Below are 24,239 nucleotides of genomic sequence, written 5' to 3'. Positions count from 1 at the left end.
TGAGTGTAATCATGAAAAAGTACTTCTTTTTGTTAAAAGTAGAAGCACTCAATGCAGAGGAATAAAAAATACACCCCAAACTGAAAAGGATTTAAAAGAAAAAAAAAAAAACAAAAAGAGGAGAAACACCCCCAAAATAAAAACAGCCCAAAAACAGAGAGCAAGAAAGAGAGAGAGAAACTGAAAAAAAAAATATTGAACAAATATAGAAAATGACATATGTTTATCAAAGCAGTTTTCTGGCTAGATAATTGATAAATAAATTGATAAATAAAGATAATTGATATGCTGATAATAAACATCTAATTTTAGCTGTACTTGTAATAACTGTTTGGTCATTTAAAAAAAAACTCTTCACCTGTAAAGTAACTAAAGTGTTCAGATAAATGTAGTGTAGATAAAAGTGCAATATTTTCTTCTGAAATGTAATGGAGTAAAAGTATAAGTAAGATGAAAAGAAAATACCTAAGTGAAGGACAAATACTTCAGATTTGTACTTTAGTACAGTACTTGAGTAAAGGATCTTAGTTATATTCCAGCACTGTCGACAGGACCTGGTTCCACACCATGCAGTGGTACTGCAGCTGTTTCAGTTCTCTGCCTTAAATAAACCCTCAAAGTCATTCAAATACAAAATAAAACTCTTGAGAATTTTTTTTTCTCACTTCCCTAATTGGAGGGCAAAGACCAAAATCATCACGCTGCCATGTGACTGTTTGTGTTTTTGCATATTGATGTGAGTAATAGTCAAATGGAGGGAGTTAAAGCACCGAACTTTATTGTTTGCAGACGTTTGTGCAGAAGCCTAGGATGCTCTTCATAGCAGCCTTGGGCCTAAACTAAAACCAGACTGTGCGCGACTGTGTGCTGATTCTGTCAGGCTATGGCTGGAACTGAAAAACTATTGCTCATGTGCTTTTACTTACTAGCAGTTATGCTTGTTCTTCTTGGAGCCTCAGACAGAACCAAGTTTTGACTGCACAGAATCACATCTATGACAGATGAGAAGCTGGATGTTCTCGCCATTGAATCAGAAAATAGCATCAGTGTAAAAAGCATCTACAACGAGAGGCAGAGGTGGGAAGTAGGCTCACTTGAAATATTTCACTAACATAACAAGGTCCAAAGATGCTATTTCCAGTGCACTTCAAATAGGTTTAAAATCCCAGAGTGGGATCAGCTGGACAGCGTCAGATCCTGCTATAGCGTGTTCCAGGTTTAAGGGGCAGAGAAAGAAAATGTCTTTTTGTAAAGCTCTGTATGCACTGAGAGAACACTGACGGTGATAAATACTTTTGAAATTGGTGCTACATGAGCAAAGAAAACAGAGATAAGGCACGCTTTTGCTCCATAGGTAGAAAACTTCCACTGGTGGATGATGTAATGTGGACTGGTCCGTTTGACACAATTGCAGCTGGCTGGCGAGAAATGATCTCGCATTACAGTTTAACAGTACACTAAAAAAAAGTTTATGAAAACATTTAAGGAGAGGAAGAGACGGCTGATTTATATTTGAACAGCGCTGCTTAGTTTTACTGTTTATCTCCTTTTTTTAGCCTGTTTTCACTGTGAGGGAAACAATATGACGCCCACTTCCTATTTACAAATTTACAAACCTCCTCCTACAACAGCTAAACAGGGCACTAAAATGTGTTTCTAAAAACATGTTCAGGGAAAAATAAGCAGTGCAGTAACATAATTCTAATTTTAGTTTGGATTTTGGCCAGAGTTTGAGAGACAGAGGGGAGTGATTCGTCTCTTATCTGCTTCTATACTCTCGGTGTCCATGGCAGTGTTCATTTTGCATTACTTTGGTAGTTCACTTACACCTACTACCCACATTGTTCTAATACAAAGCTGGTTGAAATCATCCCTTTAGTACATATACAGCACTGAGTATTTGCATTTGGTGAGACCCAGCTAGAATTCATTCATTTTTGCCCATCATAAGATGCGGCCCTGAGATGTGGCCTGATCAGGCAACACAAGCGAAAGAAAGTACTTTTGATCTGGTGCATTATACTGTTAATATATCTGCACCTCTTCTTTGGCATTTGCTCTTTTTTTTCATAGTTTTTAAATTATATTTGCTACTTTCACTTCAATGGTGCAATTTAAAGTATATTAACTGTCAAACTAAATGCTCGTGGTTAACTTTTTGATAGCCGTTTGGTAAAATGAACAGGCCATGCAGCCAACATTGTTCTTATCCAAACTGATCCATCAAGTGAAGTTAGACTTAATCTTTTTATAGACATACATTTACCTTTGGTGTGGGAGTTGACAAGCTGAGTCTCTCAGCAGGTGCTTCCTGCAGACAGAAGCATGCCAGATCTACATCTGCAACAGTGCATAATATCATTGCAGCCAAACTGCGTGAAAAATGTGCAGCTTTCTGCTGTTTACAGCCCGTGCTGACAGGCATCCTATCAAACTAAATGGGAGAAGATTAAAACATGAACAACCTGTTTCTGTCATGATCATCAGAGCTAGGTAAGGAGCACCTTCTTATACTGCATTCATGTGCTCCCTGGAAATATCAAACTTCCCTGTCGTGCAGTCATAATTACAATATTCAAGTGCTCTGGTCAGAAAAATGCAGCAGATATGGTTGCTTGAAGTATAAAGGTTGTTTTTTGGTGGCTGATGTTTTACCAAAAGCAAGTAACACAAAGCTGCTTTTGGCTTCAGAAACAGAACAAGTAGAATGCGCACCAGGTATGTAGTTGTTGTTTTAACTCGTTTAAAAGCTTAAGTAGCATTACATATCACTAATATTTTCCCAGCTAGCTTCATATTCCTTGTGTGTCAGTGATTACGAGCTTACGGTGTGTAATTGCAACAAAAATCAGCTGCTTTAAATCATACGTTTAAATAGGTCAGGTTATGTCACTGTGACTGATCTTGAAATATAAATGTCAGGTGAGAACGCAGCCAGACAGAACCGGTCGCTGTGTAATTATATGCAGCAAAATGGCCGGATAGCAGCAGGTGTCAGAACGGATGGAACCTGTAACGTCCACATGAAACGTGTCAGGACGGCATCATGTTGAAACGCTGCCGGTAACGGCATAATATATTGCAATATATTGCAAAACTCTTTTCATTAAAAGCGCTTCATGATTATCAAGCATTGACTCTTGTATTTGAACTCATGTCAGTGTGTGACTTTAACTTGTAGAAGTACAAAGGTACAAAGTAGATTTGTAATTCATTAAAATTTGTCCTTGATCCTGCTATAACTTTGAAGTTGAAGGATAAGTTGATTAAAATCACCAGCATCTATGAAGTTCCTATTCGATGACAACATACAATTCCTACAGCGCATTTTTTGAATTTGCAGTCTTGTGTCCTGTTGGCTCTAAACAAGCACAGCTTGCAATGCACAAGCCAGAACTGTGCTTTTTATGTGCTGTTATTTTCGACCCAGAAAGTATAAATTTTACAGGATGGCACGTTATGAAAGCTTTGTATCTCTGTGCATCTCAAACAGGAAACGGTTTTGTTCCGAAGCCAGTTTGTCAGCACACATCATGTACAGCCAGCAGATAAGCACCTTCAACTGATAAAGCGAGCATGAGTCACACGCTCCAATCATCTGAGTCACACACTCTGTATAGTTTCTTAGTAAAGCCACTAGATGGTAGCAGAGCTCTGGATCGGTCTTTGATTGTGGACCATGGTCACAGTGAACCACTTCCTGTGATTAACTCCTCCATCCACCCAACACATAACTACTCACTCTGCTGTGATTCTGACTAACATTCTTTCGTCATACTGCTTTACAATTTCTAATCAAAAATAACTTCTCCTGAGTGTACATGTGTGATTCAGAACTGATGCAGTTTATTTGTTGTTGACACATTTGGACAGTGTGAAGGCTGCCCGCGGCACAAAGGCAAGGCCGAGTCACTGAAGCGCAGCGGACGGCTCCTGTGTGTCTGCACTTCTCCCTTCACAACAGCTTTTTCCAATCTTAAATTTGGATCAGCCTCTCATCCGACAGCCTCTCAACAAATATTATTCTTTGAGAGTTGTATTTGGCTACATGACAAGAAATGCTATTATAATATCCCGAAACCAGAGCACTGAGAAACTTACATTTGAGAAGGAAGGTCCATTTCCTGAAGAAAATGATGTTAGTGCCGGAGGTTGTGTGCTGCAGCTGTTACCAGCTGCTGCTGTAACCTGCTGCTGCTACAGCAATGTTTAACATGTTTCAGAACCACCGACAGGGAAAATTATATCAGATGCTTCCGACTTGATATACCATCCCCAAATGTACAACTCTGCTGAATTTTGGTTGGCATGGACTTTTACATTCAAGAGATATGGCAGTTAATAATTAGAATGGTGGTGTTTTACTAATGGCCACTAGGTGGAGCTGTTGGTGGCATACTTAATGTGTCATAGACATGTTCATGGCAAACTTGTTCACAAATTCTATTTCATTACAGTCAAAAAACGTTTTAACTATTTGAAACTTGGAGTGACATCGCTTTTCTCCTGCTGCTCTCAGGCACCTTTCATAATTATCGAGCCCTTTGAACTCTAAACAAATTGGTATGATTTCTTTTAAAAACATAGGGGAAAAAGCAATGGGCAACTGTGTAATTAATGGTTCACTAACTGCTCGAAATTATAATATGTAGAAAAAAAAATTATTGCAGAATATATTTGTTTGTTTATTATATTGTATTGTATTGTTTATTTAGTGTATATCTATATTTATAAATATCCTGATTAGACATTACAATTATTTAAAAAAAACTATTGTAATACTGTAAGTACTTTTTGCAGCTCTTTTCCTTTTTTAATTTTCTTCTTTTTTATTCAGGTAATTTTAACTTTTTACCAACATCTTGCTATTTCTTTTGGACATTTCTTTTCTTGTAGCTCATTGCCATTGTCCCATGTTTTTCAAAGACATAGAGCCACTTTGCTCAGCCTCCAAAGGATTAATTCATCTGGAAAACTGTTAGATACCTGTGCCAATTTTGGTAAAAAAATAAAAACAATTTAAAAATAGACAAGCTTTTTTCCCGGCTTTATTTCTTATTGCTGATGGGGCATCCTGAGCAGTGAGTCTAAGGTGCCTTGCTCATGGGCATCTCAGGATTCAGGAGCATGAACTTGCACCTCTCCAGCTACAAGTCCACACTACAAGACCACATACTTGGTCTGTACAGGGACCTGAACTGTCTTTCTTCTGAGTCCATCCATCATAAAATTCTAACAAATCTGATTAACATATTGTTAAATATGTAATTATGATAATCATAAATATAGTTTTCCCTTAGCTCATTTCTTTTAATCCCCAGTTTTTTTTCACTGAAACAATTTTTTTAAATCTGGTAATTTCTTGCAATATATGGAGCATTTCTAAATTGCTCATTGACTTTTCATGTTTTTGAAAGAAATCACACCAAAGTGCTCACGTTTCAAAGGTTTAAATACTTGTGAAGAGAAGAAGAGAAGTGATGATAGCAAGAAATTATAAAAACAAAATAAAACTTTTTTTAAAAAGGTGCAAAGTGCTTAAAAAAAGTAAAATAATTATGTAACATAACTACTGTAATAATGATTATCCCCCAATCTTACCCTCTACCTTTTTTTCCCCAAATCTACTTGCAATTTTTAGTTTCTCATTGCTTTTTTCTCTATATATTTTTAAAAGAATGTGCTCAGGGTGGAAAGATTTAAATACTTTTGGAAGGTGTCTGAAAGCAGCACAAGAAAAGTGTTGTCGCTTTAGGTTTCAAAGGTTTAATATGCATCGGCACAAATAATAGCAGTGATTAAACATCATAAATATATTCTTCATTAACAGGGAGCTCAGCATCTGCATACAGCATGTTTGAGAAGTACACAATGTCCTCATCGTCTAAACAAAAATGTGGAACGGACCAAAAGACGGCATCAGCTGTCTTCCTCTCAGATGAGTTCGGGAGCGAACCATTTGTCATGCAAACACATTATTTAACTAAAGAGCCAGATGAGACACATCACAGTTCAGTTTGTTAACATTTTGTAATTTTAGGTGTCATTCATAATCTAATTTCTTTTTTTTTCTTATTTTTTGTATTTGTTGAAGTACAGTTCATAAAAAGGTGTTCTATTAGTCCACGCAGATTAAAACACAGTATGAAGTTCAGTCACACTGGGTTGTTTCTGTAATAATTATCCTAAAACCATGAAAACAGATGTGTCTTTATCAACCTGGGTAGGACTAATAACCATCATTCTCATGGTTGGATCACAGATTCAAGGGCCTTTTAGGACCGTTCATGTACAATATTACTAATGGATGCCAACAAGTCACTGGTTTTTGGCTGCAGTTTGGCACTACCTGCTGTTTGGTTAGCAGTGAATTAGTTCCAGTCAGTAAAGCCCTCTTTTACAGTGAGTAGTAGACACTGTTGGTGATCCCTTTTCACAGCCTGAAAATGACACTGACTGTTGAAAAGAAATCAATAAAGCCTTTAATACCTGAATCAACATGGGTTTTCCTGTGCTGCATACCTTTTGTAGTTTTTCTTAGGTTGTTTATGATATTTCTTCTTGCGCTGTAAGGTTTCATTTCAATATTGTTATACTTGTGCAATGACAATAAAGACATATTCTGTTCTATTCCAGCAAGTGAATATTGTAGGCTACTTCTTTGAGGGAGAGGGACACAGAAGCTTGGATTTGTTTCTGCTTAGAAAGTCACAGAGTTCAGCTAAAGGGCTGTCCTGCTCGTTTTTGGATTTTTCTCCTCATTAAGGTATTTCACTTTTGATTGTCTGCCTACAAAATCCATACTTTTTCCTTCACAGTACAGCTGTGCAAGATTAAATGCAAATACAACCTGGCAGTATACAAATTAGCCCTTCGGGGCTTTCTTTAGAGGTTTCTTATTTTGTAATGTGCTGCAGTGTGTACTCGAACACACTGACATCTGTGCAGAAGTGTCAATGTGGATGTGTTGTAGCAGAAAGCTTTTGGAGTAAGATATTCATAGTCAGTTTGAACAAACTACTGAATTTCAATTGGAGCTTTTCAAACTATAACAGGTCTGAAAACATGCACTGAAAAGATGCAAAATTGAAACAAAGAGATGCAAAAAATCTACAAAGAAATGCAAAATAAGAGAAAAACACAAAAAATGACTACAAAAACATGAAAACCAACTACGAAGAGAGGCAAAATGACTAGAAAAATACTGACAACAACTACTCAGGCACAAAATGACTACAAAAAATGCTAAACAACCACAGAGACAGAAAACATCCACAAAACAATGTGGAGATGCAAAACGATAACAAAGCGTGGCAAAATGCTCAAAAAATGCTCAAAAACAAATACAAATGGCAACACTGAAGCCAAAGAAATGCAAAATGACCAAAAAGTAAACCAAAATGATAACCAAGACACAAAAAACATCTACAAAGAGCGCACACTGACAATAAAGACACGCAAAAGATCTACAATGAAATGGCAAATGAAAAGAAACACAAATGACTACAGATGCAAAATGACTACAGACACAAAATGTTTAGAAAAAGATGAAACCAGAGCGATGCAAAATGACTCAATGACACAAACAAAAATTGCAGACACAAAAAACTACAAAACATTTACAAAGAGATGAAAAATGACAACAAAGAGATACAAAATGACAATAAATATGTGCAAAAGATCTTCAGTGAAATGCAACATTAAAAGAAACACAAATGGACTAAGGAGCTTCAGGTGTCGTGCTCATATGTAGGAGGAGTGAGGGGCCTTTTACGTGTCTTTGTTAAAGAGTCCATTGTCTCACACTGTGCCCATGCTCAAAAGATACTGATAAAACAAAACAGAGTCTGAGACATCCTGACTTGTAGTTGCTAGCATGGCCCAAGCTCAGAAAACACGTTTCCCACATTTCCCATGATGCAAAATCATTGCAATCTGTCCTTTCCTTTAAAGCCAGTGGGGTTTAACATATTCATACACTTAAAATCCCCCACTTATGCATCTTTCCCTCAACAGCGCTGAGCGGTATGAAGTGAAAACAATGTTAGAATGGAGCTTCCAGAGCCGTCTGTTTATTGTTTAGGTTAAAATGTTTGGATACAACCACTTTTGTTCCATTAAGGAAGCAGCTAAAACAACTCTTTTTGGACGCGATGTTGTATTTTATCAGCAGTGTTGGAGGATTTGTTCCAAACGCTTGGCTTCATGTATATGCTGCTGTATCATAATAACATGGTGACCAGTACAAACAACATTCCTCTGCAGGGAGGTCCACGTTTCCCCCATCAAAAAACGGTTAAAATGTCTAGAGAAAAACTATATTTATTATTATAATAACCTTATGTTAAATTATTTTACAGAATTATTATGAAATTCGATTATTTTTTAAGGTCATTTTCTTATTTAGGTTTTTTGTTAAACTTTGTTTTTGTTTTGTTTTTTAATTTTAGGTAATTGTGCTTTTTTGTTCCAAATTTCTTGCTTTGCTTGCAGCAGATTTAACCCTTTTTAATCTGGCATGACATCACTTTTGTAGTTCTGCTGTCAGATGCCTATTACAAGCATTTATACCTTTGAACCCTGAGTAAACTGGTGGAAGTTCTTTTATAAACACAAAAAAAAGGAATGTGGAACTTGGTAATAAACATTTCACAAAATGCAAGAAATTAGGAGATGTAGAAAATTATTTTTAAAAAGCAAAAGAAAAATAGTGAGGGAAAAAAAAGAATAAAAAAGAAAGTTTCCCTAGTGGAAAAAAGCTAGGGAAAAACTATATAATTATCATAATTGCACATTAAAATTTAGTTACAAAAATATTTAAATTTTTTGCGTCCCTATGTACAGAGGCTTAATCCTCAATGCAGCGACCACAGTTTCGATTCCAACCTCGGCCCTCTGTTGCTTGTCACCCCCTCTCTCTCCCCCTTTCACGCTTAAGCTGTTCTATCTAATAAAGGCAAAAGGCCCACAGAGTAATCTTACAAAAATAAATAAATAGATAACTATATATATATGTATAAGCAGTACAGATTACAAAGTATAACATGTTTTTATGTGAAGCTACAGAATCGACATAAGAATAAATCATTTCATAAAATATGAATATCTTAGAGAGAGTCAGAAATTAAAAACTCAAAGCAAGGTGCATGAACATGCATTAGAACATGCCTTGTGAACATTAATTTTATCATTAAAACACTGACTACTTTTCTGTGAAGCTTTAAAACTTTAAAAATGGACACTACCCAAATGCACTTCAACAATCAGCTCTCTGTTTAAGAGAGAGCGCCATCTAGTGGGCTCAGAAAATACAGAAAATGGGTCATGAGGCTTCATTTTTTAATCGCTATTTTGCATCAATTAAAAAAAAATTAAAAGATAATCTTCACTAATGAAGACCCTTTTTATGACTTTTGAAGTCTAAATACATTTAATTGCCAGAGATAAAAAGCTAACGTTAGACGATAGATGAAAAAGTTTTTCTCTGTTGTTGAACATAATGTGAAAATCTCTTTAGCTTGTGTTAACCACAGACCTTATGACAGGCTTTTAACCAAAAAACATTAAAAACAACATTGACACAGAGATGAGGGAAGTGGAGGTGCAAAACTGCTAACTCATTTCTGACTTTTAGGATTCATTCCTGGGGCATTCACCTCGGCTCAAAAAGTCTTTTCCCATCCCGTCTCAGTGGATTAATTTTTTTTTTAGGGTCAAAACCCCAGTGAAATTTTTGTTTTACGATCAGGATTCTATCCATTCTGTTTGTTAACGTTTAGAAAGTCTAGAAGAGCTGAACAATTCGATAATTTATCCCCATTCAAGTTAGCAGATCGCTAAGCTGGAAGTTAGCTCCTTGGCTGGCTTAAGCACTCAGTGGCCTCCTCTATGGGCTCCAAGATGTGGAAGTTCTGGGAGATTTCATACTCTGGAAATCAGCCTGTTTTGGTTTCATGCACTACTGAGCAAATCTGAGGAATGAACAGGGCCGTACTTCCTACGCTGTATCCAGTTCTCTTTATACATTCATACTTTCACTGGCAGGGTTTTAGCATCCTTGTGGCCTTTAGCACTGCCCTAAGTGTGTAATTTGATGTCACAGTGAATCCATATATGATGTAATCAGAGGGCGGTTCAGCCAGGGTTAAAGCCGGAAACCTCCTGTGTGTTTGCTGCAATAATGTGATCCTCCACCGCGGCCTCTCGGTGTCTCAGGACAATCCTGGCAGATCCATTTTCAGTTTTTTTTTTTTTTTTTTTTATCTCTCTTTAAACAACTTACGGAAACAATTATTGAATTACGTCGAACTGAATGCAGCATTTAATCTCTGTCATGTCTATTGAGGGCAATGGTAAATCTAAGCTCAGCCTTGTTTCAGCCCATAGGAATGTGTCCAAATCATTTTTCACAATGGGCTGAAAAAGCTGGGGCTGAGATTCTTTGGAAGAGTTATGAAGTTCATTTTTGCAGGCTATGTCTCTATCCCATTCAAATGTCTAAATTTCATAATCAAAGAATTATGATAAAAGTGGAACATAAGAACCAACACTGGGAACACTGCTCTTGGACTATAAATCATGTTAAATCTGCACTCTTAGGCCGCATTTAGAGGACAACAGCCCTACTAAAAACTGAGGTCTTTCCTTTGCATTAAAAAAAAAAAAAATCTGCTTTCATATGATGATATTGTCAAAACAGTGCTTATGAACATGGATCTGCAAACACAACCAAAAATGCTGTAGTATGCATGCCAAGCCAGTAGTTAGCAGCGTAACTTTCTAACCATAGAATTTTCAAGATTACACTCTGGAACCCGGTTTCAAAAGTTTGTGTTTTTAGACCCCTGAAATGTCATTGACTGAACAAAAGGCCAAACTGCAACAAAAGTTAAATGTTTTATGCAAGAACAGTTGTCATGTAAACAGCCACTAAGAGGTCCAACGTGCAGGAGTTAGGGGGATATTTTGCATTGAATATGACATTCAAAGCTATGTTTTCAGCGTCAGATCGCAATGCCAAAAGCCACCTTTTGCATCCATAAGGTCAGCTGCTGAATGGCGTCAGCTGAGAACTTGGCCAGACAGAACCTTTCACAAGGTTATTATATGCTGCCAGACAGCCTTACAGCACCTGCTGCAGCAGCATTATACGCCACTGGATGAAATCAGGTTTAAACGCTGCAGGTAAAGATGTAATATAAGAAGCACAAAGGTGCCCAGTGGGTGGGTGAAAGAGGCGTTGGATGATTTAAACAAACCATGGACTTTCGTGCAGGAGTGTGGCCTTCACGTCCCATCAGAACGTAATCATTTTTTTCGACAGCTAACTATGTACCTCTTTTGCCTAAACCTAACAATCTGTGCCCTTGTTACCAAACTCTAACCATTTGTGCCAGCATGTGCTTTTGTTGATGTCCTGGCATTGGTTGCCATGTGCTTTAGTTGCCTTAACATAACGCAGCGTCATCCCACCATGTGCTTTTGCTGTTATTACAGTAGGAGCATCACGTGACGTCAACAGCCGACATAGAAAGATACCGAGAGCATAATATGAAGACCTGGAAGTCGGCTGCAAAGCAGCGATATGTGACGACTTGTGAAGAGAATGTGTTGAACAAATTGTAGTTGAACATTACGCAGTTAGGAGCCAGATATTTTTCTCCACTGTTGGTGGAGACCCAAATCAAAACTACAGCAAATTTAAATATTGAACTTATTTTCATCAGATAGCCAGAAACTCTACTTCAAATCCTGTTGCTCCATATCTACTGGATTTGTAAATATATAACCTTTAGCTAACATGTTTGCCTTATCAACTTTACAAATTGATAGGATATTGATGTTGGGTTTATAGCTTGTTGCACTGCCACCAAGAGGCCAAAAACACTAGTAATCATGTGTGGAAGTGTCAAAAAAATCAATGAAAACCCTCAAAACCCCTCTTTTAGCACAATGTCCCTTTCTGCTGACAATTTGTTTACTCCATGTGTTAAAGAGAGGACATTTTCTCAAAATTTGAGCTCTTCGATGGACTTTCACTTTAAAAGTAACCTCTGCCAAATGTTTGTGGTCGACGTAATTGTGCCCAGTCGTTTGTGATTTATAAGAGAATTCCAAATCAAAGTGGTGACTGAATGAAAGAAGTCTGGATTTAAGGGTTGACATAGCAACCAGAGGAATAGAAATTAACAGCAGAATGTGTTCTCCACTGACCCTATTGGTTTGAAACCTCCCATTGTATGGTGTATGAAAACATTCCTTGCGTGATGGCCTGATGATATAACAGATGATCTCATTGTGCTCAGAGCCGCAACAGTGAAGCTCAGCCCTGCTGGGGTTAAAAACAGCTGGTTCAGCCCAGAGCAAAACTCAAACATCTCAAACAAACATCAAGCCCGAGTGGAGATCACACAGACAGAGAGCGTGTGTATTCTTCTTACAAAGAACAAGTGAGAATATTTTACTGATCAAATGTCCGTTTTAGGGTTGGGGTGTTTGCTCAGGGCTTTGAAAACTGTCAGCATTAATTGAGTTTCTTCCTAAAATGCATTGTATGTATCCTTGAGGCCTAGCTAAGTTTATGGATGCATTTCTTTTTTATGAAACTTTTGCAAAGCCATTTTTAAAAATATTTTGAGATCTGCATTTATCATCTTTACCATCTATCACTATTGCTAGGCCTATGCTAAATATTATTGTCATTGTATGATGATGAAAAAACCCTAAATGGAATATATATATATATATATATTTTTATGACAGTTAATTGGTGCTATGGTGATTTGGAACCAGCCTTTTTATTAATCAGATGTTAACTTTGTCAATAATGTATAGGACAAATGGTCAAAAGAGTGTCTGTAGCCCCTTTTCCACTGCACAAAAAAACTGCTAACATCTTGCTTCTTAACACACACGGGAAAGGTTACAATCGGCATTTACACCCACGTCACATGACTCTGCAGTAGTCACAGGTAATTATCACTTCCAGCCCTGACTGGCAGTGATGGAAACACAACACCTGGGTAAACGCGCTTATTTCGGCTCCTTACCAGGGGAGATGCATGTACCTGAACTAATTACCTGCCATCTCCACCTAAACAGCACTAAAACATTGATCCAGATCCGTTTAAACTGCGTTTGAAAGAGAGACCGTATAAGTAAAAGATATATAAAGGAGAAGTAACTACTGTAAAGTTTTCACAGACCTCTGTCCATGCTGCCAACCCGCAAACACAGAAAGACATGCTCTGCTGCAGAGCCATGTACGCAGCCCTGCTCTCCTGGCAATTGGAAAGGTACAAGGGACAATGTAGATTTATTTTGTCATTTTTCTTAAACGTGGCTTAAGAAGAAATTAAATTAAAGTTGAGCCTATTGCCTATTATTAGCGGGATAACCTGTATTTAAAAAAACTGCGCACACATGCTAATTTTGGCGGGGAAGGGGTAAATAAGTATAAAGAGCAAGAGGGGTGGATTGGTCAATCAAACATGGACTTTCAACCAGAAGACCACTGTGAATAACAAAAGTCAACGTAGTTATGTGACTTTACATAACTGCCTAAATTAAGTAAGTTTACTTAACTTTTATCCTGCCCAAATTTTTTTTTAATGAAGACCACAGTATTTATGTAAACTTAACTGAAACCTTTGCTCAACGTAAACCACGTTAACTATGTGTTCTAACCTCCGACCCTTTGTAATAAATTTTGCATTGGCATTGTTGCCATCACGTGATTTTAACACATTCATGCCCACCAACGCATAATGCATGGTCGAGAAGTTGTATCCATTTCCTGTGTTTTTGTGAGACAGTGTTGACCTGAAACACGCTTTCTGTAATGAAAGGATGAAAGATGCGTCCTGTGGCCTGTGTAGTCAATGGTGATCTGTTGTTTGTCATAGGGTGGATGATTGAGACAGAGACGTGAGAGATGCTTAGTTTCAGACAAAAAGTGGAAAAATAGAGGAGAAAAAAGGTCAGAAAATGAGAGCAAAAAAAAGGAAATGATGGGACAAATACAGAACATGGAGACCAAGATTTGGAAAGATCTCCTGCGAGCCACGCAACGAGTTTCCGAGCCAGTTGTGCTGTGTGCCAGGGTCATGACATGGGGATGGTGAGAAGTAAGTGAAAGCAGATGAGAGTGCTCTAGTCATGCGAGATCGCCTCAGCTGACGCCTCAGCTTGTCTTTCATGCCAGGAAATTAGTGTGCAATTGTGTGTGTATTTTTGAGCATGTGTGTATGTGTGATTCTTTGATTGGATGTCTTTCAGTGTGTGTGTGTGTGTGTGTGTGTGTGTGTGTGTGGGTGGGTAAGAATGCAGGGGAGTTGGTGGTGTGTGAAGGGGGATCTCTCCTCTAATCAGACAGAAATGTGAGTTGTAAGTCTGTTGTTTCCAGTTAAGTCTGTCAACACTGACCCCCTTTTATTCCTATAATCTCCCCTCTTATGGTGCACAGAAAGACTTTGTTAGTGTACTTTAGACAGTTTGACTGCAGTATATGGAGGTCCCCTGTTTGATAGAGACATCGCTTAAGGATGCAGGTCCCCTCTAGGCAATTTCTATCAAAAATTTTAAAAAGCACATTTGCAGCAATATTATGAAAGAAGACCTAAAAAGTAAATTTTCTATTCTATTTTTTTTATTTATTTATTTTTTATTATTCAAATTGACCACAATTAGAAGACTATGTTTGGACGGGGTTCCAAGACTGGAGTATATTGGAGCGTATGTGTGTGTGGGTAGATAAATATGGGAGTTTGTGGTGTATTAAGGGGGCTCATTCCTCTTATTAGACAGACATGTGTTTTAAATCAGCTTTTTCCAGTTAAGTCTATCAACAATGATGCTGACCCCCTTTAATTCATAAAATCTGCTCTCTTTTAGTGCACAAAAAGACTTTTTTGTTGTACTTTTTTGTTAAAAATAACAAAGACTTCCTGACTAACGTCCTGATCCAGGGATTCCTCTGATCCCAACTGATGAATTTTGAAACCGTACAAGTGTGGATCTAGAGTGATTTCCAAAACTGCCTCTTTAAATAACAACTGATATGTTATTCAACCTAAGAATTTTTACCACTGCCAAGAGCATTCTGCAGAAATCCATGCTGAATCTGTGCATTGGGGATCAGGTCAGCAGGCGAAACCGCACGTCACGTTGTTTCAGCCTCCCAAAGCCTCCCCTTCAGTAAAGGAAGACGGAGCTTGTAAACACTGACTCTATCTAATTATCACAAGTCTGCATCATATAACCCAGTTACAGGCGTAATATGTCTTGTAGGGGTGCTTTCCAAGCAATTTATCTTGATCATGAAGCCTGTAACGCCCAGCCATTGCAACAGCTTCATCATCTGAAGTAAGATATCAAAAAAAAAAAGGATGAGAGAGCTGGCTTTTTTCATTTTTTTTCTGTGCTCATTAATTGGTTTTGGTATTTCCTTATCTTCTTATGACTTTTTTTTTTGAATGAAATTGGCCAAAACTCTACAGGATCACAAGACTAAGGCAGTTTTTTTATGGGTTTCTCTTCTCTACGAAAATTTCAATATTGCTGCTGAAATCTCATGTTCAGGGCTGCAGTTGTTTTGAAGTTTTGAACATTAAGTACGTTTTGCAATTTTTTTTTTTTTAGCCAGCAAAAATAAAAAGATATGCAATTAAGGTGGGATTTATAACTTTGAGTCCCAGGCATGTATATATCAGAATACTAAAAGTAAAATTCTAGACTTAAAGAAATACTTCACCCCCCCCCCACAAAAAAAAAAAAAATCTTTGAGATGACTGCAGAATAGAGGAATGGGAGAGCACATACCTTAGATATAATGTTATGACTGCTCAACACATTAATTAAGAACACAGGATGTATATTTCAGGGTAATGTGATTTTTAACTGCTGTCTGTAGCTGCCGCTGTGTCTGACATACTGGTACTTAATTCCCTCAGAATGATTTGCCCGCTCCAGTTCGATTATCTTTTTTTTCGATTTTACCTGTGGCAGTGAATCTCTTCCACTCAATCTGAGATAAAAAAGAAAACATAAAGAAAGCACTGAGTATTTATGCATTGAAATTATGTACCTGATTTTTTTTCTCTGAATTTAGTTCTTCAAATTTTCAACAATTTCCACCTATATTTTTCAATGTTTACAAATTCAGAGTCAAAAATTCAAGAAAAACAACCATATGATATATGTTTAAATCGCTCAGTTTCAATAGAGCAAAATACCAGTTATAAATTTCTGGTTTAAACATCTGGGAACCCAGGGAAAGTAGTTGATTCCCGATCAAGTTAAACCAACACTCAGCCAATCAAGTTACACTCCACTGGTCACATGATGCCGATGCCAGGAACTGTCAGCTCATGGTTGCAGCTCATGTTGCAGCTATGTCAACAAACACGAGATATGGATCAGATGGAACAGATTTACCTCCATATTCACACAGTGCATGGATAGACACGTTGTTGTTTTGCATGGAGGGTTTTCAACCTACTGTCTTGGTTTTGGAGCTTCAAAAATGTAAATAAATGTGCAATTGCAGACTGCAAAGCCCAGCCCTTGCAAAACTTTGAGGTCAAACATCCAAACAAAGAATGAGCGTGACTTTCTGAGCAGAATCTGATTATATTCCGCCAGACAGACTGTAGCTTGTATCCATCCACTTTGAACAGCCAAATTCAAGGAGCACGTGGTGGATGCACCTTGCCAATTAGGCTTAACACAGTTAGTCCTGGTTGAAAACACAGTTGAAACTTAGCTGTGGAAAAGCGAACTGTCTGTTTGGGGCTTGCAGGCAAAAAAGTTTATTAGCGTATGTGAATTATGGAGTTTGGATTTTCCACAACAATCAGTCATTCTGTCATCAGCAGCAGATCAATCTCAGGGCTCTAACTTGTGTGTTTGTTGGCACAGCCGAACGGCACAATGGTGAGATAGAACACTGTGCAACGGAAGCTCCACATCTGGTTTCGGGCTTTTTGGATCACATTGAGGAGATATGGGCCCAGTGTCAGGAGAGATCTCACTGATTCCCATATGCTGAAGCTAAAAGTGTTGGGCAGACAGCTGTGGCTTTGCGCTGTGACTCACCGAGGGGAGGAGGGTTTCAAAACAAATGAGTGTGATTGATGGCTGCGGAGGAGGAACCAGGAAGTGTTTGGAAGCGGTGGTGGTGGGCTTAGGGAGTTCTTGAACAATTAGAACCAACACTTCAGGAAACCAGTAGGGGGATGAGTGGTTGTTTGTTTGTAGTCACAGTTACCATAGTTTCCAAATTCAGTGCTCAAGACGGGAACTGGTTTGTAAGTGGCCACTTTTTTTTTTCCTTTTAAATATGTTGCATTATATCAGAAAACAATCATTAATGCCTCTTGCAGCCACATGTGTGACAGGATTACAGTAGCCATCTGCATTTACTCCATCTTGCTTTCCACTTCAGCAATATATAGCAAAAGAGCTAGATCCATATGGCTAAATAACAGGATTGTGAAAGTAGAACATAGATTTGGCTGAACCAAAGCATGTGAGGTCAGTCTTAAGAGTGCCAAACTCTGTCCATGATCGTAACACATTCTCATCCCAACTCATCTACGTATTAATGACGCTTTAGACATCCTTCTGTGTCAACTGTTTACGCTCCGCGATGCCTTTACAGTGATGTCAACAAATACACATGGTGGGATGCGTGTTGCTATGATTACACAACATAGGAACATGGCAACCAATGCAGACCGTCACATGGTAAGGATTAGGCGTATAACATTCCCATTCCCATTCCTAACGGGATGCAAACTCCGGACTCGCACATGAAAGTCAGTTGTTTGTGGGACCTATCCACGAGGTTCTCAACTGACGCCGTCCAGCTGCATTTTAGGTGGATATAAAAGGTGGCTTTTGGAGTTATGCTTGTAAATCGAAAGCACTTACAGAGTGGACGTATAATGAGTTCAAAATGAGAACTGTTTGGTGAGTGAGTTACAGCATTGGCCAGAGTGACTGACGATGTAAGAGCTGGTGTTTCCCTGTTGGCTATTGCTCTCTGGAAATAAATGCACGCTTATACGCTGACAGAGCTTTGGACGTGGATAGTCCTGGATTACTGTGTTCTTCACTTTCTGTAACACAATGGTAGCATTGAGGAATGGTGGCTGGTGAACTAGCTAGCTGCTACATGAGTTAAATGTAACAACGTAATGCATCATCAACACGCTCTTGTCACAGCGCAGGAAAGCACTGTACTATGAGTGACGTCTTTGTTCGGCTCATTTTCTGTCACTGTAACTGCTGCATCTTAGGAAGAACCGAATGTCCACAACATGTCACACATAGCATTTACATCAAGCTTCCTGTTTTAACTCTGGTAATTCTTATTCTGCTTACAGAACATGCACTCTAAACAGCAAAACGTGATCTCCGCCTGGTGGACCCTCCATGAATAGCTCAGCAACAGGTTTAACCAAGGTAAGTTTGATGATGTGTCACACAGGATTCTTCCTGCTACAGTAGCAGGTAAGTAGTCAGCATTAGGAACTAACAGTTTAAATGTGAGGATATCACAATTATGTTCGCTAAAAGCATTGTAGAATTAGTAAGCTAGCTAGCTAACTGTAGGCAAAGTGGCAGTTTTGGATGATGGAAAGAGACAATCACCTCATCAGATGACACAGGCCTTAAACGTGTAACAGTTTTTGACTATGATCTGTTACAGTGGCAGTGCCACCGCTATGAGAAAAGCTGGAAATAAGACACTGGCTAAAATTGAAGTGAATGATGTGTGTTAAAATCTCAGAATGGGTGAACACCTAAAACATGTTCCTTAAAATATTTGACGTGAGAAATGGGCAACTCAGCAACAGAATGTTGGTTCATATTTCTTGGTTTAGATATGCTTGTTCACAGTTTTTGACAGCTACCATTTTCACTTTGCCAGAAGCAGTATGGCACTCACTTCCTGTCCACAAACTCTCGCTACTACAGCTACAAAGGCCATTAAAATAGGTTTCTGAAAACATTTTAGACAAGAAATATGGATTATGTTGTTATACATATTTTATGTCATTCAATGGAGTTTCACCAAGGGAGGGGGGACGGATATACAGGCACAGGTTAGATGAAGAGAAGTTCACCACACTTTATCTCCACATTCTACCCACATTGTTGGCTTTGAAAGACAAAAATATAAAAAATGAATAATTTACAGCCCAAATGAGAAATGACTGATACAAATGTTAAAGCATACAGACCTGTTACAGACACATTCAAACCTTATTGTTGCAATCAGGGCAATCCTCAGTTGGACGGTATTTTGTGTTGAAGATGAGGATGAAATTTCAGCACAGAGTAGACAGATTCATTTCCCCAGAGGACTATAAAAGTTTCACAGTGTTTATGCACAATGGAGATGTTCAAGACACTAGCATCCATCAAAAAACCTTGAATAAACAGACGTCTCTCCCTTGACAGCAAACACTGTCTTGAAATATTACTACGAAAACTTTCCAAGAGTTATGAGCACACACAGTTCATCTGGTCCTTTTTCAAGGTTTTAAAAAAATGAGTCTTAAAGTCCTGCCTGTCCTCAGGGCAGCTGCTGCGACACGGTAAACTGTCTCATAAAAACAGGGCTATGTGCTGTCATGGGCACTTTTACAAGCACTTTATTATATCTTTACAGTGACCCAAAATTATGTAATACCAGCCCCTGTAGCACCTATTTGCTAAGACTGAAAAGTGCACTTTTAGGAAAACATGGATGGGATTCTCACTGTAGCTGATGTTTTAGAGAAGGATCTTCCCACAGCCTGACGGACAGACAGCTCTGTGGTCTATACTAAAGAAAACAGCTGGAAGATTACTGAGGAAATACCACACAGCGCAGCATGGGTAGCTGTCTCTCTCTCTCTATCTGTGTGTGTGTGTGTGTGTGTGTGTGTGTGTGTGGGTGGATATGCTTGATTTGTGTTCACGCATTACTGTAAGACTTCAATTAATTACCCGAGCTATTACAGGGTACCAGGTACAAGGTTGATGTATTACTCATTTTTCAAACATAGTTTAAAAAATATAAATTAAAATTTGTCCTTAAATCCTGCTCCATTTTTGGAGTTAAGGAGTCTCACAGCCTGGGGAAAGAAGCTGCTCTGTAGTCTGGTGGTTCTGTAGCGCATACTTCTGTATCTTTTCCCAGAATGCAGCAGGGTGAACAGACTGTGGCTGGGGTGGCGGCTGTCTTTCAGTATCTTTGGGGCTCTGTGCAGACACCTCACTTCACCGAGGTCACTGATGCTCTTTAGAAGGGAACCAGTGATGTTCTGCGCAGTTTTACTCGCCCGCTGTAGAGCCTTCCTGTCCTGGGCCGAGCATGAAGCATGCCAGTTCATGTTGTTTCCGGTCAGTATGCTTTCTGTTGCTCCTCTGTAGAAGTTAACCAGGATCTTGCTCTGGAGTATAGCCTTCTTAAGTTTCTGTAGGAAGCAGAGTCTTTCTGTGCTTTTTTAACCTGGGTGCTGATGTGTGATGACCAAGATAGGCTCTCAGTGATCGTAATTCCAAGGAACCTATAGCTGTTCACCTGCTCCACCTCAGCTCTACTGATGTAGACAGGGGTGTGCGTCTTTCCCTCCTCCTTTCTAAAATCAACAGTCAGCTCCTTGGTTTTACTGACATTGAGCAGTAGGTTGTTCTCTGTGCACCACTCTGCAAGATGGTAGAATTCGAAGTCTCGTTGTTGTTTGTAATACGGCCAATGGTAGTGGTGTCATCCGCATACTTGCAGTCATGGGTGTTTAGTGTGAACAGGAGGGGACTGAGCACACAGCCCTGGGGGGCATCTTTGAAATTCACAGTCAGGTTGTCAAATTGTATGCATTTTTCAACAAGATCATAATGAATGCAAAATGTCAAAGACATACCAGAGACTTTCTTTAAGTCATGCATGTGGATTTTTATTGCAGATTTAACAAACAAATGAGCTAATGACTTAATGACTGTAAATCGTGCTATAAGTGTTCATGTATTACAGCCATCCTTACATGTGCATCTGCTGTGTATTGATTGTATTACTGAGACACAGACAGAAGAGACATAAAGAGCAGCGCGTGTTTGATACCATATATGCTCATCTTGTCTCCTAGCTGTAAACAGGAACATTAGTAATTACAGCTGTCCTGGTGAAACAGGCACAATACCGACCATCAGCAGCACCATAATGTTCTGGACAAGGTCGTGAAAAAAATTCTGTCCAAGGAGGCAGAGCCAAAACGAAGGAATGCTCACAGTGAATACAGGCTTTGGTTGAGGATTAATTATCACCCCATGAATAGTTCTGGTGAATACTCTGACAGCAGGCCAGGGATGTAGACTTCTGCTGACCAAGGTGAGACATGGTTTTGTTTTCCTAACCGACTAATTCAATTACAGACATACAAAAGCGTTTTATATTCAATTCTGGATTTTTATTCCAAATATTCTGTCTTGGCAGTGAGTTGGTTGTTTTTTGGATACATTTAAACAAACTTCGGAGTGTAAGGTATTTCAAGAATGAGCTGAAAAGTTCTTCAGCAGCCCCGGGGCTGGATTCAAAGCTATGCGTGCTCCCTCTCTCTGCCTGGTTTCTGCAGCACATTCAAGGCCACTAAGTCCAGCAATGTAAACCATGTGCTGAGGTTGTTTTACAGGGCTGGCTTTTATAAGAGCATTTAACCCTTTGAATTCTGGGGAAATTGATGTGACTACTCTCAGAAACATGAGAAGAAAGGAGTAAGCAAGGAAAGAAGAAATGACCTAAAACATTAAGAAGAAATTTGTAATTAAAAAAAACAAGTACAAAAAAATTATGAAAATTATTCAGAAAGAAACAAACCCAAAACCAACCAACCAAAAAAAAAAAAAAAAAAACAAGTAAGAAAATAAAGAAATAACCAGGATAGTGCTAACAAATGATTAGAATATTGTAGTAGTGTGAATTTTGTTTTACCCTAGCTTTTTTCCCAGGCATATTTCCTAGCTTTAAAAAAAAACAATGTTTTTTGCTAAATTTACTATTTTCAGACTTAGTGTTGTTTTTTTTCAAAAACATGAAAAAATTCAAGAAATTAGTAGATTTTGAAAAATGCTCTTTAAAAGCTAGAGAAGGAGTAAAAAAAGCAAGGGCAAAAAGTCTGAGGAAAAAGGAAAAAAAGCTAGGGAAAAAATAGTATTCATATTATTATATTATTTATATTATTATAATTACATATTTTAAATGATGTTACAAAATTATGGGTAATTTCCTTGTTCTTTAAATTTCTTTTACTCTTTTTTCTTTCTTTCTTTTAAACTAATTAGGTAATTTTCTTCTGTTTTTTATACATTTCTTGCTAGTTTTGGGGTCTTTTTTTTTCTTTCATTGGTCATTGTCTTCTTCCCATTTTGAAAGAAATCAATCCAGTTTGCTCAGTTTTGAAAGGGTTAAATACTCATGAAAGGTGTCTGAAAGCAGCACAAATAAGTGATGTCAAAGGGTTAAAATGGGCATGTTTAAAACTTGAAACCGTCTGGATGGAGTTATACCCTGCTTGTTGCATAACCATAAACTCATGTCAGTTAGCCTTGGCTGGTTTTCAGCCCAGTGTCTATTGTTGTGCTGTTGCTGAAAAGCCTTGCTGGTCCGGCCTCTGACTGGAGGCCCACACCCCACAAAATGATTCTGACCCGTGAACACTGAGACTGGCTACCCATGTGTTTTGAATCTAGTGAGGTTGAATAGTGACTCATGCTGAAGGTTCTTCGATCCACCATTATTGAATCTGATTAATTTGGCACTGTCACCCAGAGAAACAGAGAACAACACATCCTACTCAAAACTGAAAAATTCATAGAGGATGGAGAGGACTGAGCAGAATTTCAAATGGGTGTTTACAGAAGCGTAATGGACCTTCTGACTTACTTTTTCCTGTTTCTCCTCACCACAACTCACAGCAGAGCCTGAGCACAGCTGCTGCAAATGTCATGCTAGAACTGAGTGTTCTCAGAAATCCAATTCATCATTACAAATAAATACGGGAAAATTAGATACACTTTTGTGAGAAATTCAACAAACTAGCTATTTTTATTCCGTATTGACATCAGGACTGTATTCACATGCACGCAGTGACCCGGCTGCTGGCCAGACTCCAGTTACGGCAGGGCAGATGAGAGTTAAGCTGTTTACATGAACCTTTGACATCACACACTTGTCTGCTGTTGCCTTGAATAAACCATTTAGCAAAATGTTCCTGTCCTCCTTCACGCTGTTCTCATCAGGTCATCAGTTTAGTTTAGGTTTTGCTCTCAAAAATGATCATTACATATGTTCTTTTGTTAACAAATCTGAGTATACATATTCGCCCTAATTTGTCTGTAAAAGAGTTAACTGATTTAACTGGGTGTACATTGATTTTCAGAATAAAGATTTTAAATATTACAGGTGTAAGATCAGCTAATACTGAAATGTTAGATTTAAATAGTGTTCCATAAGAATTTATACAGTTTAAAGGAAAAGATCATTACGATTTTGTCATTTTTATATGTACTTGAAATGTACCTGCAATTGTGGAATGGCCCTTTTATAAGTTAAAGGATCAGCGTGAAAGATTTAGGGGGGATTTTAGTGGCATCTAGAGGTGAGTACTGCAGACCAGCTGAAACTTCTCGATTAGAATTCATGCAGTCTCAGGCTGTTCTCATCAATGATTTGTACGTTTTACTACAAAAAAATAAATGCAGCTAATTTGGACACATCCTTCGTAGTTCAAAAGGCCGGGTCACGCGACCAGTGCGCTGACGGGAGAAAACAAGGAAGCAGCACCGAGCAGCGAGGGGGCACGCTGCTGTGATGGATCTGTCGCAAAGCACTCAACTTTCACCCCAATATACCCATGGAGACATTTGTTCAGAACAAAAACACAACCCATTAGGAAACCTGTCTTGTTAAGAGCTAAATAGGTAAAGAAAAACAGTCTTACCTTATGTAATAAGCTTGTTTCGATCTCACTCTCTTTTGACTTTAGCTGTTCATATTTTTTTACTTCCATTTCTCCTCTCATGTGTTGAGCTGAGGAGCCAGTCAGAGTGATTTCATTCAACAACGGGCTCCATGGCCACCGATTCGAATGAAAAAAGCCGACAAGGGCCAACAGTACAGGACACATCACGGCAACGAGGGCTGTTAACATGCGTCGTCAGTTTGGTGTGTTACGGCCTTTAGCTCCACTCTC

The 24,239-nt window shown here is 38.5% G+C and overlaps 1 long non-coding RNA gene across 1 annotated transcript in view; it reads left to right on the top strand.

Moving 5' to 3' along the window:
* Nucleotides 1-24,239, top strand: part of LOC121955207 — a 66,287-nt gene that overhangs the window by 6,562 nt on the left and 35,486 nt on the right. Inside the window, exon 3 of the long non-coding RNA XR_006106615.1 lies at nt 18,387-18,465. This is a non-coding gene — a long non-coding RNA (uncharacterized LOC121955207). The remainder of the gene's footprint in view (nt 1-18,386; nt 18,466-24,239) is intronic.

Source organism: Plectropomus leopardus, chromosome 16, assembly GCF_008729295.1.
Source record: "Plectropomus leopardus isolate mb chromosome 16, YSFRI_Pleo_2.0, whole genome shotgun sequence".
Lineage (NCBI taxonomy): Eukaryota > Metazoa > Chordata > Actinopteri > Perciformes > Serranidae > Plectropomus > Plectropomus leopardus.
The sequence above is the reverse complement of the archived record's forward strand: the minus strand, read 5'-3'. Positions and strand labels throughout refer to the sequence as shown.